Source organism: Zea mays, unplaced genomic scaffold (assembly GCF_902167145.1).
Source record: "Zea mays cultivar B73 unplaced genomic scaffold, Zm-B73-REFERENCE-NAM-5.0 scaffold_253, whole genome shotgun sequence".
Classification (NCBI taxonomy): Eukaryota; Viridiplantae; Streptophyta; class Magnoliopsida; order Poales; family Poaceae; genus Zea; species Zea mays.
In genome coordinates this window covers 45,001-60,124 of record NW_023366875.1, presented here as the reverse complement: position 1 = coordinate 60,124, position 15,124 = coordinate 45,001, and the positions used below count along the sequence as shown (strand labels likewise).

Genomic DNA, 15,124 nt, shown 5'->3' with positions numbered 1-15,124 from the left:
GCAGCTATCTGGCATTGGGTATATTGGGACCTAGAAATATTCTGTGATGAGCGGACGGGAAAACCTTCTTTGGATTTGCCCAAGATCTTTGGAATTCATTTATTTCTTGCAGGGGTGGCTTGTTTTGGCTTTGGTGCATTTCATGTAACGGGTTTATATGGCCCTGGGATATGGGTGTCCGATCCTTACGGACTCACTGGAAAAGTACAAGCTGTAAATCCTGCGTGGGGTGCAGAAGGTTTTGATCCTTTCGTTCCGGGAGGAATAGCTTCGCATCATATTGCTGCGGGTACTTTGGGCATATTAGCGGGCCTATTCCATCTAAGTGTCCGTCCGCCTCAACGTCTATACAAAGGGTTACGTATGGGCAATATTGAAACTGTACTTTCCAGTAGTATCGCTGCTGTTTTTTTTGCTGCTTTCGTAGTTGCCGGAACTATGTGGTATGGATCAGCAACTACCCCAATCGAATTATTTGGGCCTACTCGTTATCAGTGGGATCAGGGATACTTTCAGCAAGAAATATATCGAAGAGTTAGCGATGGGTTAGCCGAAAATCTTAGTTTATCAGAAGCTTGGTCTAAAATTCCCGAAAAATTAGCCTTTTATGATTATATTGGTAATAATCCGGCAAAGGGGGGATTATTCAGAGCAGGCTCAATGGACAATGGGGATGGCATAGCTGTTGGATGGTTAGGACATCCCGTCTTTAGAGATAAAGAAGGACGCGAGCTTTTTGTACGTCGTATGCCTACTTTTTTTGAAACATTTCCGGTCGTTTTGGTAGATGAAGAGGGAATTGTGAGAGCGGACGTTCCTTTTAGAAGAGCAGAATCCAAATATAGTGTTGAACAAGTAGGCGTAACGGTGGAGTTCTATGGTGGCGAACTTAATGGAGTAAGTTATTCTGATCCTGCTACTGTAAAAAAATATGCGCGGCGTGCTCAATTAGGGGAAATTTTTGAATTAGATCGAGCTACTTTGAAATCAGATGGTGTTTTTCGCAGCAGTCCAAGGGGTTGGTTCACTTTTGGTCATGCTACCTTTGCTTTGCTCTTCTTTTTCGGACACATTTGGCATGGCGCTCGAACCTTGTTCCGAGATGTTTTTGCTGGTATTGATCCAGACTTGGATGCTCAAGTGGAATTTGGAACATTCCAAAAAGTTGGAGATCCAACTACAAGGAGACAGGCAGCCTGATACCACATTGCTATGGTATCTTTCACCTCCATTTTTTGTTTGATTTGACATGAGGAACATCTCCTGTCCTTTCTTTGACTCTTTTTCTTTTTTTATATGGGAAATGATCCCAAATGATAAGTGAATAGGTGTGGAAGTTATAATTGTAAATAAACCAGGATCGAATCTATGGAAGCATTGGTTTATACGTTCCTTTTAGTTTCGACTTTAGGGATAATTTTTTTCGCTATCTTCTTCCGAGAACCACCTAAGGTTCCGACTAAGAAATGAAATAATTTAATTGAAGTAAGAAGTCCCCCGGAGGGGAGACTTCTTACTTCAATTAGTCCCCATGTTCTTCGAATGGATCTCTTAATTGTTGAGAGGGTTGCCCAAACGCGGTATATAAGGCATACCCAGTAAAGCTTACAAGTAAACCAGATATGGAGATGGCGACTAAAGTTGCTGTTTCCATTTTTATAGAATTTCAAGATTACAATGGATCTATGAAAAGATCGTGTATTTACAACTACAACGGAATAGTATACAAAGTCAACACCAATGATTAAATAGAATTTATGGCTACACAAACCGTTGAAGATAGTTCTAGACCTAAGCCAAAACGGACTGGCGCAGGTAGTTTATTGAAACCCTTGAATTCGGAATATGGGAAAGTTGCTCCGGGTTGGGGGACTACTCCTTTTATGGGGGTCGCAATGGCTTTATTCGCGATATTCCTATCTATAATTTTAGAAATTTATAATTCTTCTGTTTTACTGGACGGAATTTTAACGAATTAGGTTTCTACTAACTAAAACTATGACTTCATAGTTTTTCCATCCAAAAAAAGCCTTTCTACTTTAAGCTCCACATTTCTAGACATTCTGGTAGTTCGACCGTGGATTTTTTTGTTTTGGTATCTCTGGAATATGAGTGTGTGACTTGTTAGAATTGATCCTATTGATAATACATAGAAGGGGCCTGTTATCTCTATCAAGATGATTCTAATTCGTCAGATATTATTTATTCTAGTATCTGGAACACGAAATACATAGAGTGGATCAAAAAAAAAAGGAACTATGATTCATACTCACTATTTAGACCTCGCAACCAGACTTAAAAAAAAAATGAAGTAGTTCTTAATAAAAAAAGAAATTTTCTTCCTTCCAATTTTGTTTGCCCAAAAGAGAACTCTTTTCTCTTTCAATAAATGATCATCAAGCGGTTCTTATTCGAAGAACCCTTGCCTTTTGTTTATCTTGAGACTGAATCATCGTGGCTCTAGTATGAATCTAAGGTTTTAATTGAACTGATTCATAGGATCGCAACAAGATAATTTCTATCAGAAAACCACTAGAAATTTTGATTTTATTTTTTGACTAGTCAAAAAATAAAATCAATAAAAAATAGGGAAGAGAAAAGTCAAGAGGCCTCTAATGATCAACATAAGGGAAAGAAAGACAGATGAGCCAACTTGAGATTTTTTGGCATTATTATCACAAAGAAGAAATTCTGGATTTTTCTTATTTCATATCTTCAAGGCAAATCGATCCAATACCGTGGCTGATGGAGTTTTGAACCCTTTTTTTCTAATATCCGTTGAAAATTTGTGTATTTCTGCTTGAGCCGTACGAGATGAAATTTTCATATACGGTTCTCGGAGGGGGAGTCGGGCTAGTTACCTATCTCAATAAAGTATATGATTGGTTTGAAGAACGTCTTGAGATTCAGGCAATTGCAGATGATATAACTAGTAAATATGTTCCTCCTCATGTCAACATATTTTATTGTTTAGGGGGAATTACACTTACTTGTTTTCTAGTACAAGTCGCTACCGGTTTTGCTATGACTTTTTACTACCGACCGACCGTTACAGAGGCTTTTTCCTCCGTTCAATATATAATGACGGAGGCCAACTTTGGTTGGTTAATCCGATCGGTTCATCGATGGTCAGCAAGTATGATGGTTCTAATGATGATCCTGCACGTATTTCGTGTGTATCTCACAGGTGGATTTAAAAAACCCCGTGAATTAACTTGGGTCACAGGCGTGGTTTTGGCTGTATTGACTGCATCATTTGGTGTAACTGGTTATTCTTTGCCTTGGGATCAAATTGGTTATTGGGCAGTCAAAATTGTTACAGGTGTACCCGAAGCTATTCCGGTAATAGGGTCCCCTTTAGTGGAATTATTACGTGGAAGTGCTAGTGTGGGCCAATCCACTTTGACTCGTTTTTATAGTTTACATACCTTTGTACTACCTCTGCTTACTGCCGTATTTATGTTAATGCACTTTCCAATGATACGTAAGCAAGGTATTTCGGGTCCGTTATAGGGAAGGCATAGCATAGAGAATTCTAATTCTCATATATCATATCGGGTAGGTTGTGGTATTTCATTGCTACAAACATGGGTTATTGTAAAATAAGACATGTCATTTGGATACTTCTCTTCAACTTCGAAGTATTTTTATACAAATAGTTGAAGTGAATTTTACGAAAGAAAATAAGGCGGATTATGGGAGTGTGTGACTTGAATTATTAATTTGGCCATGCAGATAGAGAATTGGATCTGCCACATTAGAATTCACGACCAAAGGTGTCTCCGCATCCAATCAACACGTAAGTCCCCTATCTAGGAAGGATAGGCTGGTTCACTCGAGGAGAATATTTTCTATGATCATACCCCACCAACCATGTCATCCATGAACAGGCTCCGTAAGATCCTATAGAGTATAAATGGAATAAGTCATGTGATATGATCCAATTCAATTTTTATTACACTTACTTTTTATTATAGTATGGAAATGCATTCATTTTCTTTGCATCGATTTTGATCCGCAATACTATCGGAGTAAAAGAAGGGATCTAAGGAAGAACGCAGGCTAAACTTTTTGATTTTTTATTAGTAACAAGTAAATACTTTGTTTGGACATAAGAAACTTGCGATATCGAGGGGATAAACAACAACTAATCAAGAGACAATCCACAAAGCAATTGATCATGATCAAATTTGTAAGCCCACTTGGATATTGAGCATTTAAGCATAAGAATAGGATTCTTTTCAATGAGTAGTTATAGGCGCAACTTCGGAAAAGATAATTTGATAAAGTTTTTCTTACCTTGAGTCATTGAGTCATTATATACCCCTATTCTATTGTGGATCCTCCACGGTCTTATTTCTTTCATTCTTGCTCGAGCCGGATGATGAAAAATTCTCATGTCCGGTTCCTTTGGGGGATGGATCCTAAAGAATTCACCTATCCCAATAACAAAGAAACCTGACTTAAATGATCCTGTATTAAGAGCAAAATTAGCTAAAGGGATGGGACATAATTATTATGGGGAACCCGCGTGGCCCAACGATCTTTTATACATTTTTCCAGTAGTAATTCTAGGTACTATTGCGTGTAATGTAGGTTTAGCGGTTCTAGAGCCGTCAATGATTGGTGAACCGGCGGATCCGTTTGCAACTCCTTTGGAAATATTACCCGAGTGGTACTTCTTTCCCGTATTTCAAATACTCCGTACAGTACCCAATAAGTTATTGGGCGTTCTCTTAATGGTTTCTGTGCCAACGGGCTTATTGACAGTACCCTTTCTAGAGAATGTCAATAAATTCCAAAATCCATTTCGTCGCCCAGTAGCTACGACCGTTTTTTTAATCGGTACTGCAGTAGCTCTTTGGTTAGGTATTGGAGCAACATTACCCATTGATAAATCCTTAACTTTAGGTCTTTTTTAGTTTAGGGATTTTTCGAGTTGATTCATTCCACCGCGAAGTCCCCTGCATGGGTATCTAGGAAATAGTTACTTCCAAGTGAATCTTCCCTAGATACCTAAAATCTATTTTATTATGATCCATTTCGCGAAAATATAGATTATGCCAAAGATGCCAAATTGCTTTCTTTTTTCTTTTTATTCTAACTCAAAAAAGAAGAAGAGGAAAAAATTGCAATGATTTAAAGCGAGAACTTGTTCTTAGGTAAATCAATTGGGAGATGCTTCTCTAGAGTGTCCCATATCAGTTTTCCATCTTCCATACGAAAACTATTAATTTGCATAAGATCTTCTTCAGTCTTACTCAAAAGGTCCAATAGTGTATGTATATTGGCCCTTTTGAGACAATTATACGTTCTAGAAGGCAATTCTAATTGATCAATAAAAATACAATTCAATGGAATTCCTTTTTTGTTTTTCTTTAGATTAGTGAATCTTTTTTGAAAGGTTAAAAGGGGTGGAGTTAACCTGTTTTTATTTTCTTCGAAACTAGTGCCCTCTTCCTCTGTGTGTAGAAAAGGAAGAAATAAATCAATCAAATTACGAGAAGCTTCATAAAGCGCTTCTTTAGGAGTTAAACTTCCATTCGTCCATATTTCTAAAAAAAGTATCTCGTGTTTTTCATTTCCATTCCCACAAGAAAAAATACTATAATTCACATTTCGAACAGGCATGAATACAGCATCTATAGGATAACTTCCATCTTGAGAGTTCTTTCTGAGTTCCGTATGATATGCGCGATCTCTCTTGATCTGTAACTCAATACAGAAATCAACGGGTTCTCTCAAGTTAGCTATAGGTTGTGTCGTATCAACGATTTCTACGGAAGGCGGTAAGATTATATCTTGAGCGGTTATGTATCTAGGACCTTTGACGCAAATTGATGCGTCTCTAACTCCATAGAGATTACTTCTCAATACAATTTCTTTCAAATTTAGTAAAATTTCTTGTATGGATTCTTCAATACCTACTATTGTGGAATATTCATGTGGCACGTTCCCAAATTTGGCGCGTGTGATACATGTTCCTTCTATTTCTCCAAGTAAAGCTCTTCGCAAGGCAATACCGACAGTATCCGCTTGACCTTTTCTAAGCGGAGACAGAATGAAACGACCATAATAAAGACGTTTACTATCTACTCTTGATTCAACACACTTCCACTCTAGTGTTTGAGTGGATCCTGTTATCTCTTCTCGAACCATAACAGACTAGTATTATTTGATCATTGAATCGTTTATTTCTCTTGAAAGCGGTTTCATTTTTTTTTACAGACGTCTTTTTTTAGGAGGTCGACATCCATTATGCGGCATAGGTGTTACATCGCGTATACAACTTAACCGTACACCACTTTTAGCAATGGCTCGTAATGCGGCATCTCTTCCGCTACCAGCACCTTTTACCATAACTTCTGCTCGTTGCAAACCCACTGTACGAATAGCATCTACTGCTGTTCTTTGACCAGCATAGGGTGATGCTTTTCTTGAGCTTTTGAATCCACAAGTACCTGCGGAGGACCAGAAAACGACCCGACCTTGTGGGTCTGTAACGGTTATAATGGTATTGTTGAAACTAGCTTGAACATGAATAATCCCTTTTGTTATTCTACGTGCACTCTTCCGTAAACTAAAACGGGCATTCCTACGCAAACCAATACGCACTTTCTTACGTGAACCTATTTTTGGTATAGCTTTTGTCATATTTTATTATCTCATAAATATGAGTTAGAAATAACAAAAAGAAAAAAGATACAAAGATATCCGTTTCAGGTTAAAATATATCCTTTACTTTCATTTTTTTTATTTGCAATTTGGGCATTTCCGTGGGTACTTTTTACTTTAATTAGAAAGAAAAGCTATTAGAAAGAAAAGCTTCTTTTTCGAAAGATTACCCCTGTCTTTGTTTATGCTTCGGATTGGAACAAATGACTCTAATTCGCCCACGCCTGCGAATCAGTCGACATTTTGTACAAATTTTACGAACGGAAGCTCTTATTTTCATATATGGGTATTCCTTTCTTAAACTATGAATCTATTCTTTTGGAAAAAATAAGTCTCTTCACTTAAATTTTGAAACTTGGAAGTTATTACCCCAGAAAAACCTAATCCTTTGAATCTTTGGTATCCTTCAAATCTTCAGTATCCTTCGAGTCTTCGGTACGCTTCGAATCCTTATGGGGAAGTCTATAAATTATACGACCTTTGCTGGAATCATAACGACTTATTTCAATTTTGACCCTATCCCCCATCAGTATTCGTATAGAACTAGACCGGATCTTTCCTGAAATATAGCCCAGGATGATCGTGTCATTCTCTAGGCGAACGCGGAACATTCCGTTGGGTAGGGCTTCCGTAACTAAACCTTCGAAAGTGACTTTTGCTTCTCTCGGGTTTTTTTTTTCTCTACTATTTTTTTTTTCTGTCATATATTTTTCTCCTATTTTTCTATTTTTATTTTCAAAATAGGAAGTTCGAGATAGAATTTGGGTACTATAGGTGGGGCCATTACCATATATAACATAAAACTTCTCCCCCAATTCTGTTTAGTCGAGCTTCTCGATCTGTCATTATACCTCGAGAAGTAGAAAGAATAGCAATTCCCATTCCGCCCAAAACCTTAGGAATTCCTTGATAGTTGGCATAAATTCGTAAGCCAGGTCGGCTGATACGCTTTAAAAAGGTTCTAGTTCTATATATTCCCTTTCTAGTCTTTCTCCTTTGATGTCGCAAAGTTGAAACCAAGAAATATCTGTTACTTTCCTGATGTTTCCGAACACTTTCAATAAAACCCTCTCGTAGAAGTATTTTAACAATGTTTTCGGTAATATTTGTGGATACTACTCGAACAGTTCCTTTTTTATTCATGTCTGCGTTTCTTATAGAGGTTAGTAAATCAGCAATAGTGTCCTTGCCCATAAGACTCTAATTCTAGGTTCCTCCTAATTTTTCTATAATCAACATGTTTTCCCTTTTCTTTAAATTTAGGATTTTTAAGCATATACGTGAGACAAAATCTACTAATTTTTTCTTTGATCTATATCTCGTCTACTAGTATTTATAATACTTCAGGAGCTAATGAAACTATTTTAGTCAAATTCAATTCTCTTAATTCTTCGGCAACCGCGCCAAAAACTCGAGTTCCTTTTGGATTTCCTTTTTGATCAATGATAACTGCTGCATTGTCATCATAGCGTATTATTATACCGTCGTCGCCTTTGAATTCTTTACGTGTACGTACAATTACAGCTCGAATTACTTCGGATCTTTCTAGAGGCATTTGGGGCACTGCGTCTTTGATTACAGCAATAATAACATCACCAATACGAGCATATCGCTGATTACCAGCGGCTCCTATGACTCGAATACACATCAATTTTCGAGCTCCACTGTTATCTGCTACATTTAAAAGGGTCTGAGGTTGAATCATATTATTTGGATTTCCATTTGTTATTTCAATGCAAAAGGATGAAAGAAATATTGTCTTTCCAGAAAGAAAAACCAGGGGTTTTTTATCTTCAATATTCCTTTTTGGGGTTCTATATCTCTAATCGAAGAAATTGACTTCGTATGGGCATTTTACTGGCAGCTATAGAGATAGCTGCTCTAGCTACAGTTTCGGATACTCCGCTCATTTCATAAAGTATTCGACCTGGTTTAACAACGGCTACCCAATATTCGGGGGATCCCTTTCCCGAGCCCATACGTGTTTCTGTGGGTCTTATTGTAACCGGTTTGTCGGGAAATATACGCACCCATATTTTTCCACCACGACGTGCATATCGTGTCATTGCTCTTCGTCCTGCTTCTATCTGTCTCGCGGTGATCCAAGCGGGTTCAAGTACTTGAAGAGCATATCTACCAAAACAAATATGATTGCCTCGGCAGGATTTTCCCTTCATTCTTCCTCTATGTTGTTTACGAAATCTAGTTCTTTTGGGGTTATAGTCGATGGTTCTTTCTTAGTTCCATCTCTACTACAAAACTGGACATGAGAGTTTCTTCTCATCCAGCTCCTCGCGAATGAAATGAGAAAGCGTGCGAATGTCATTTCTCTAATTCCATAATATTCAAAAATATTATAGATAGATACACATCAATATATAATAGAAAAAGTTAGGTTTTTTTGATTTTGACTTTCTTAAACTTAAAAAAGAAAAATAAATATATAGTCAAGAAAGAAGATCTAGAATATATCCAAATTCAATATTTATATAAAATGTAATCCTTCCTTTTTTGGAATCTCCTTTTTTTTTATTCTTATTGAATCGTGGTAAAGTATTCTAATCCAATAAGGATTTCGCGGGCGAATATTTACTCTTTCCTGTCTTATTTGTTAATTTAGAACCTTATCAAATAAAGCAATTTTTTTGGTTTGTTCCGCCATCCCACCCAATGAAGTGTTAGGATTCTTTTCAATAAAATCCTATGTAGTCATAGGTTTTGTCGTTCCCACAGCTTCTCCTTTAATGGTTAGGTTTGAATCCTGCAATGGAGCTTCCAATTTTTTTTTCCGAGTCAATTTTCTCAGTTTTATTAACCCGGCTGCTCTTTATTTATTGCTTTATATTTTTATTTGTTGTTTCAAAAGTCAAGTTACGATTTCGAATTCTCTCTTTTTTTTGAGAATTTTATTATATTGATGCTTTATCACATTGCCTTTTTTTTATGATGTAATTCATAGACCATACATATGGGAATCCTATATCTTTCTTATTCTTCTTCCTTCTATCTATCATCCCTCCTTTTATCCACATCCCTTTAGTTTTGCTTCACAGCCTAGAATCAGGTTTCTTTTGTAGAGAAAAAAATGCAGTTGCTACAACTATATGATAGATCTACTCATTTTTGATAGATGTATTTATTCACATAGTGACTGTTTCTTAGTTAGGATCTCGACAATACGAAGCAATAGGTTGGTTATTAGTTAATTTTCTATCATTACTAAGTTTTTTTCCATTTTTGACCCTAAAGAAAAAACTAACGAGTCACACACTAAGCATAGCAATTATATTAAAAGATTTCTTAATTTTCATTAAATCTTATAGAAAGAGGGATACTTTCTTCTTTTTTTTAGGGATTTTTGGAAAAACAAGGTTCTTGTCTTTTTTATTCTATCACTGGGCGGAATGGGAAGACATGGTTAGTTATTCTTCTTCTACGAATATCCAAATTTTGACACCTAATACTCCATAGATAGTTCGAATTGGATAGCAGCAATAATCAATTTTAGCGCGAATTGTTTGGAGGGGTAGTCTACCCTTTTTGATGCATTCGGCACGTGCAATTTCTTTTCCTGCTAGACGACCCGCAATTTGGATTTTTATTCCCTTTATATCCGCTTTTTTAGTTAATTCAATAGCTTTTTTCATTGCTTTTCGGAATGAAACTCTATTTTTTAATTGGAAAGCTATATATTCCGCAAGAATATTAGGTTGTCTATAAGGTTCTTTAACCTTTTCGATAGCAATATTAAGTCTCTGGTTTACAGAATTAACTTCCTTTTGGAGATCTTTCTCTAATTCTTCGATTGCTCCCTTTTTCTTTAATAAGTTGGGGAATCCAATATGGATTATGACGTGGATTGTATCGATTTCTTTTTGAATTTCTATATGTGTAATTACTTCAGAACTTGAGTCTGATTCCATTTTTCTATTCGAGCCTTTTTTCCTATTCTTTTGTATATAGTTCTTGATACAATTCCGTATTTTTTTATCTTCCTGTAGACCTTCAGAATAATTTTTTGGTTGTGCGAACCAAAAGGAATGGTGATTTTGGGTTGTACCAAGTCTGAAACCGAGTGGATTTATTTTTTGTCCCATATTTTTCTATTATATTTCTTTTTTTTTTACTGGGAATCGAAATCTTAGATTGATCTAAAGATTATTTTGATTTCTTTACTATATTTAGTACAATTGTTATATTACACATCGTTTTTTTTATAGAATAACTACGTCCTCGAGCTCGAGGTCTGAATTTTTTCATAATAGTACTCCTACTGACTTCGGCTTTAGTGATGAATAAATTCGTTTTGTCGAAATCCCTATAATGAGTAGCATTTGCTGCTGCCGAATAAACCAACTTTAAGATGGGATACGATGCTCGATAAGGCATGAGATTCAGTATCATAACGGTTTCCTCGTAGTAACGCCAGCGAATCTCATCTAGAACTCTTTGTGCTTTGAAAACAGACATATGTATGCGTTTTTGTGCTTTGAAAACCCGTTCGAATTTAAGTAGACGATCGGTTGGAACTTTTCTTGCGAGTTTTCTCAGCCCCTTCTTCTTCTTTATCCTAGGGGTATACTTTACCAATTTGAAACTTGTCATAAATAAGGTTATTACCCGCCTACCTTTACTTTATTTGATTATTTGAATCCTATAAATTTTGTTTATTCTGAATCTTTCTATTCTGAATTCAATTAACGACGAGATTTAGTATCCTTTCTTGTACTTTCATAACTCGTGAAATGCCGAGTAGGCACGAATTCCCCCAATTTGCGACCTACCATAGGATTTGTTATGTAAATAGGTATATGTTCTTTTCCATTATGAATCGCGATTGTATGGCCAACCATTGCGGGTAGAATGCTAGATGCCCGGGACCACGTTACTATTATTTCTTTCTCCTCCTTCATATTGACCTTTTCGATTTTTGCCAATAAATGACGAGCTACAAAAGGATTCGTTTTTTTTTCGTGTCACAGCTGATTACTCCTTTTTTTCATTTTAAAGAGTGGCATCCTATGTCCACTATCTCGATCGAGGTATGGAGGTCAGAATAAATAGAATAATAATGAATGGAAAAAAGAGAAAATCCTTTAGCTGGATAAGGGGCGGATGTAGCCAAGTGGATCAAGGCAGTGGATTGTGAATCCACCATGCGCGGGTTCAATTCCCGTCGTTCGCCCATCGCATTATTGCAAATTCCAAAAATGCAATTTTCCATATTCCTAGTTACGTATTTACTTACGGCGACGAAGAATAAAACTATCACTATATTTTTTCCTTTTCCTAGTTCTTCTTCCAAGCGCAGGATAACCCCAAGGGGTTGTGGGTTTTTTTCTACCAATGGGGGCTTTCCCTTCACCACCCCCATGGGGGTGGTCCACAGGGTTCATAACTACCCCTCTTACTACGGGGCGTTTACCTAGCCAACACTTAGATCCGGCTCTACCCAAACTTTTTTGGTTCACCCCAACATTACCCACTTGTCCGACTGTTGCTAAGCAGTTTTGGGATACCAAACGGACCTCCCCAGATGGTAATCTTAAAGTGGCCAATTTACCCTCTTTTGCAATCAGTTTCGCTACAGCACCTGCTGCTCTAGCTAATTGCCCACCCCTTCCACGTGTGATTTCTATGTTATGTATGGCCGTGCCTAAGGGCATATCGGTTGAAGTAGATTCTTCTTTTTTCTCAAAAAACCCCTTCCCAAACTGTACAAGCTTCTTCCAAAGCATACGGCTTTCTAGATGTATATGACGATCTCTAGACAGATGGATCTTATATGAATCGTATGATGAAGTACCACATGAGTGGATATATAGAAAAGGAATCCAAATCCGCCGAATCGCTCATGTTATGATCTTCTACATCCTAGGTCTCCGCGTTCCGTCATCTGGCTTATGTTCTTCATGTAGCATTCAGATCGAATGACTCTATGAAATTACGTCGATACTTCCACATATTATGGGTAACGTAGGAGACATCCCTATTTTCACCCGGGGGTCTTAATTACCACTGCTTAACTTTCAATTCGCCTCTGACCATCAAATTAAATGTGAATAACCCGTCCTCCTCTCTTTGAAACAAGGGGCGCTTCCGGTTCTGTGCGTGCTTCAAACAATTTTGTCTTCTCCATATTACCATATCTCTAGAGTCAATAATTTTCTATGAGGAACTACTGAACTCAATCACTTGCTGCCGTTACTCAACAGTTTTCTGTTGAGGTCTATCCCGTAGAGGTAGTCAAATTGGATCAGTGATCGATTTCTAGGTTTCGTCGTAAACCTAATTGGTTACTTCCAATTACGTAAATCAATAGTTCAAACCGCACTCAAAGGTAGGGCATTTCCCATTGATATAGGAACTTTTGTACCAGAAACAATAGTATCTCCAATTATAGCCCCTCTGGGATGTAAAATATATCTCTTCTCACCATCCCCATAGTGTATGAGACAAATGTATGCATTTCGATTAGGGTCGTATTCTATGGTTATGATTCTACCAGATATGTCTTTTTGATTCCGTCGAAAATCGATTTTACGGTATAGGCGCTTATGACCTCCCCCTCTATGCCTTGCGGTAATGATTCCTCTGGCATTACGACCTTTACCACAACGGTGCCGTCCATGGATCAATTTATTTCGTGGATTGGATTTCACTTGCCTGTCTACGGTTCCCTTGCGTGTGCTCGGGATAGGTGTTTTGTATAAATGTTTCGCCGTATTATTAAGTATTCTCCTTTAGTTCGTTTCTCTATCTAGAAGTGGAATAGAATAACCCGGTTGAAGGGTAATGATCATACGTCTGTAATGCATTGTATGTCCCAGAATAGGTCCCATTCTTCTACCCTTTCCGGGTAGTCGATGGCTATTCACAGCTACTACCTTAACACCAAAGAAGAGTTCGACCCAATGCTTTATTTCTGTCTTAGTGAATCCCGATTCGACATTAAAAGTATATTGATTCTTTCCCAATAAACGAAGACTCTTTTCTGTAAATACTGCGTATTTGATTCCATCCATAAATCGACTTTCCCCCCTATGCTCTGAGTTCCAGTATCGATAAGAATTCGAGTTCTTATTGTTCTTATGTTATGGTATGAATATACCATACCAATTCGTTATGTATGGATGATGGATGAGATTCCATGGATAGAGAGCCAATTCCAATAGACCGTTCCCGTTCGCGTGCATCCAGCAGGAATTGAACCCGCAAATTTACCAATTATGAGTTGGGCGCTTTAACCATTCAGCCATGGATGCTTAACAGGGATCATCGTACATCGTAAATAACCAATTTTCATATAGAAAGACATATCATAGAAAAATGAAATCGAAAATATTCGGAGATGGCAAATATTCGGAGATGACTATGAAAACACCTCTCCGGATCCTCGAATTGAAAGAGAGACTGAGAGGGATCAAGAATCCTAATTCTCGCTATTTGGAATGGATCCAATTCTATTGAGTCTGACCCATAGTGATCATTTCTCTTTAGCAAAGAATGACCTTGGTTATCAAAGGATTGAACAACCGAGATCCATTTACTTATGATACCTAGTTGACATTGCTAACAAGGATCTAATGAATTATGAGTTTAATAGATTCTCTTTAGCAGAAAGACGTATATTCCTTGCTCATTATCAGACAATCACTTATTCCCAAACCTCGTGTGGGGCTAATCGTTTTCATTTACCATCTCATGGAAAACCCTTTTCGTTCCGCTTAGCCCTATCGGGTATTTTAGTGATAGGTTCTATAGGAACTGGACAATCCTATTTGGTCAAATACCTAACGAAAAATTCCTATTTTCCTTTCATTAAGGTACGAGGGCTTCTTATTCCACAAGAACGAAAGCACCTTTTCATTCTTTCATATACTAGGGGTTTTTACTTGGAAAAGACAATGTTCCATACTAAAGGATTCGGGTCCATAACCACGAGTTCCAGTGCACTAGATCTTGTAGCACTTAGCAACGAGGCCCTATCCATTAGTATTCCACATAAGAAATCCATTATAGAAACTAATACAATTAGATTAGCTCTTCATAGACAAACTTGGGGTTTGCGAGCCAAGATAAGACCGGCTCGGGATCATGGGACCCTTTTCTATCAGATAGGAGGGGATCTTGTACAAAATAGACTTCTAAGTAATAACCCCATAGATCCTATATCTATCTATATAAAGAGGCAATCGTGTCAGGAAGCGGCTTTTTCTTTGGCCAAACGGTACTTCGAACTTGGAACGAGCATGAAGAGATTAACGAGACTTCTTTCTCTTTTGAGTTTTTCTGGCGGACCGGTCGCGCAAGATCTTTGGTCTTCCCCCGGAACCGATGAAAAAGTGGGTCGCTTCTTATGGACTCGCTCAGAATGATTCTTCTCTATCTATAGTTCATGGCCTATTAGAAGTAGAAGGTGCTCTGGTGCAATCCTTACCGACAGAAA

General features: G+C 37.5%; 1 protein-coding gene across 1 annotated transcript in view; it reads right to left on the bottom strand.

Annotated features, from left to right (window-relative positions):
• Nucleotides 1–5,103: 5,103 nt before the first annotated feature.
• Nucleotides 5,104–15,124, bottom strand: part of LOC118474333 (30S ribosomal protein S7, chloroplastic) — a 16,157-nt gene continuing 6,136 nt past the window's right edge. The window contains exon 1 of the mRNA XM_035963716.1: nucleotides 5,104–15,124. This exon is cut by the window's right edge and continues 6,136 nt beyond it. The gene's annotated coding sequence lies outside the window, so the exon portion shown is untranslated.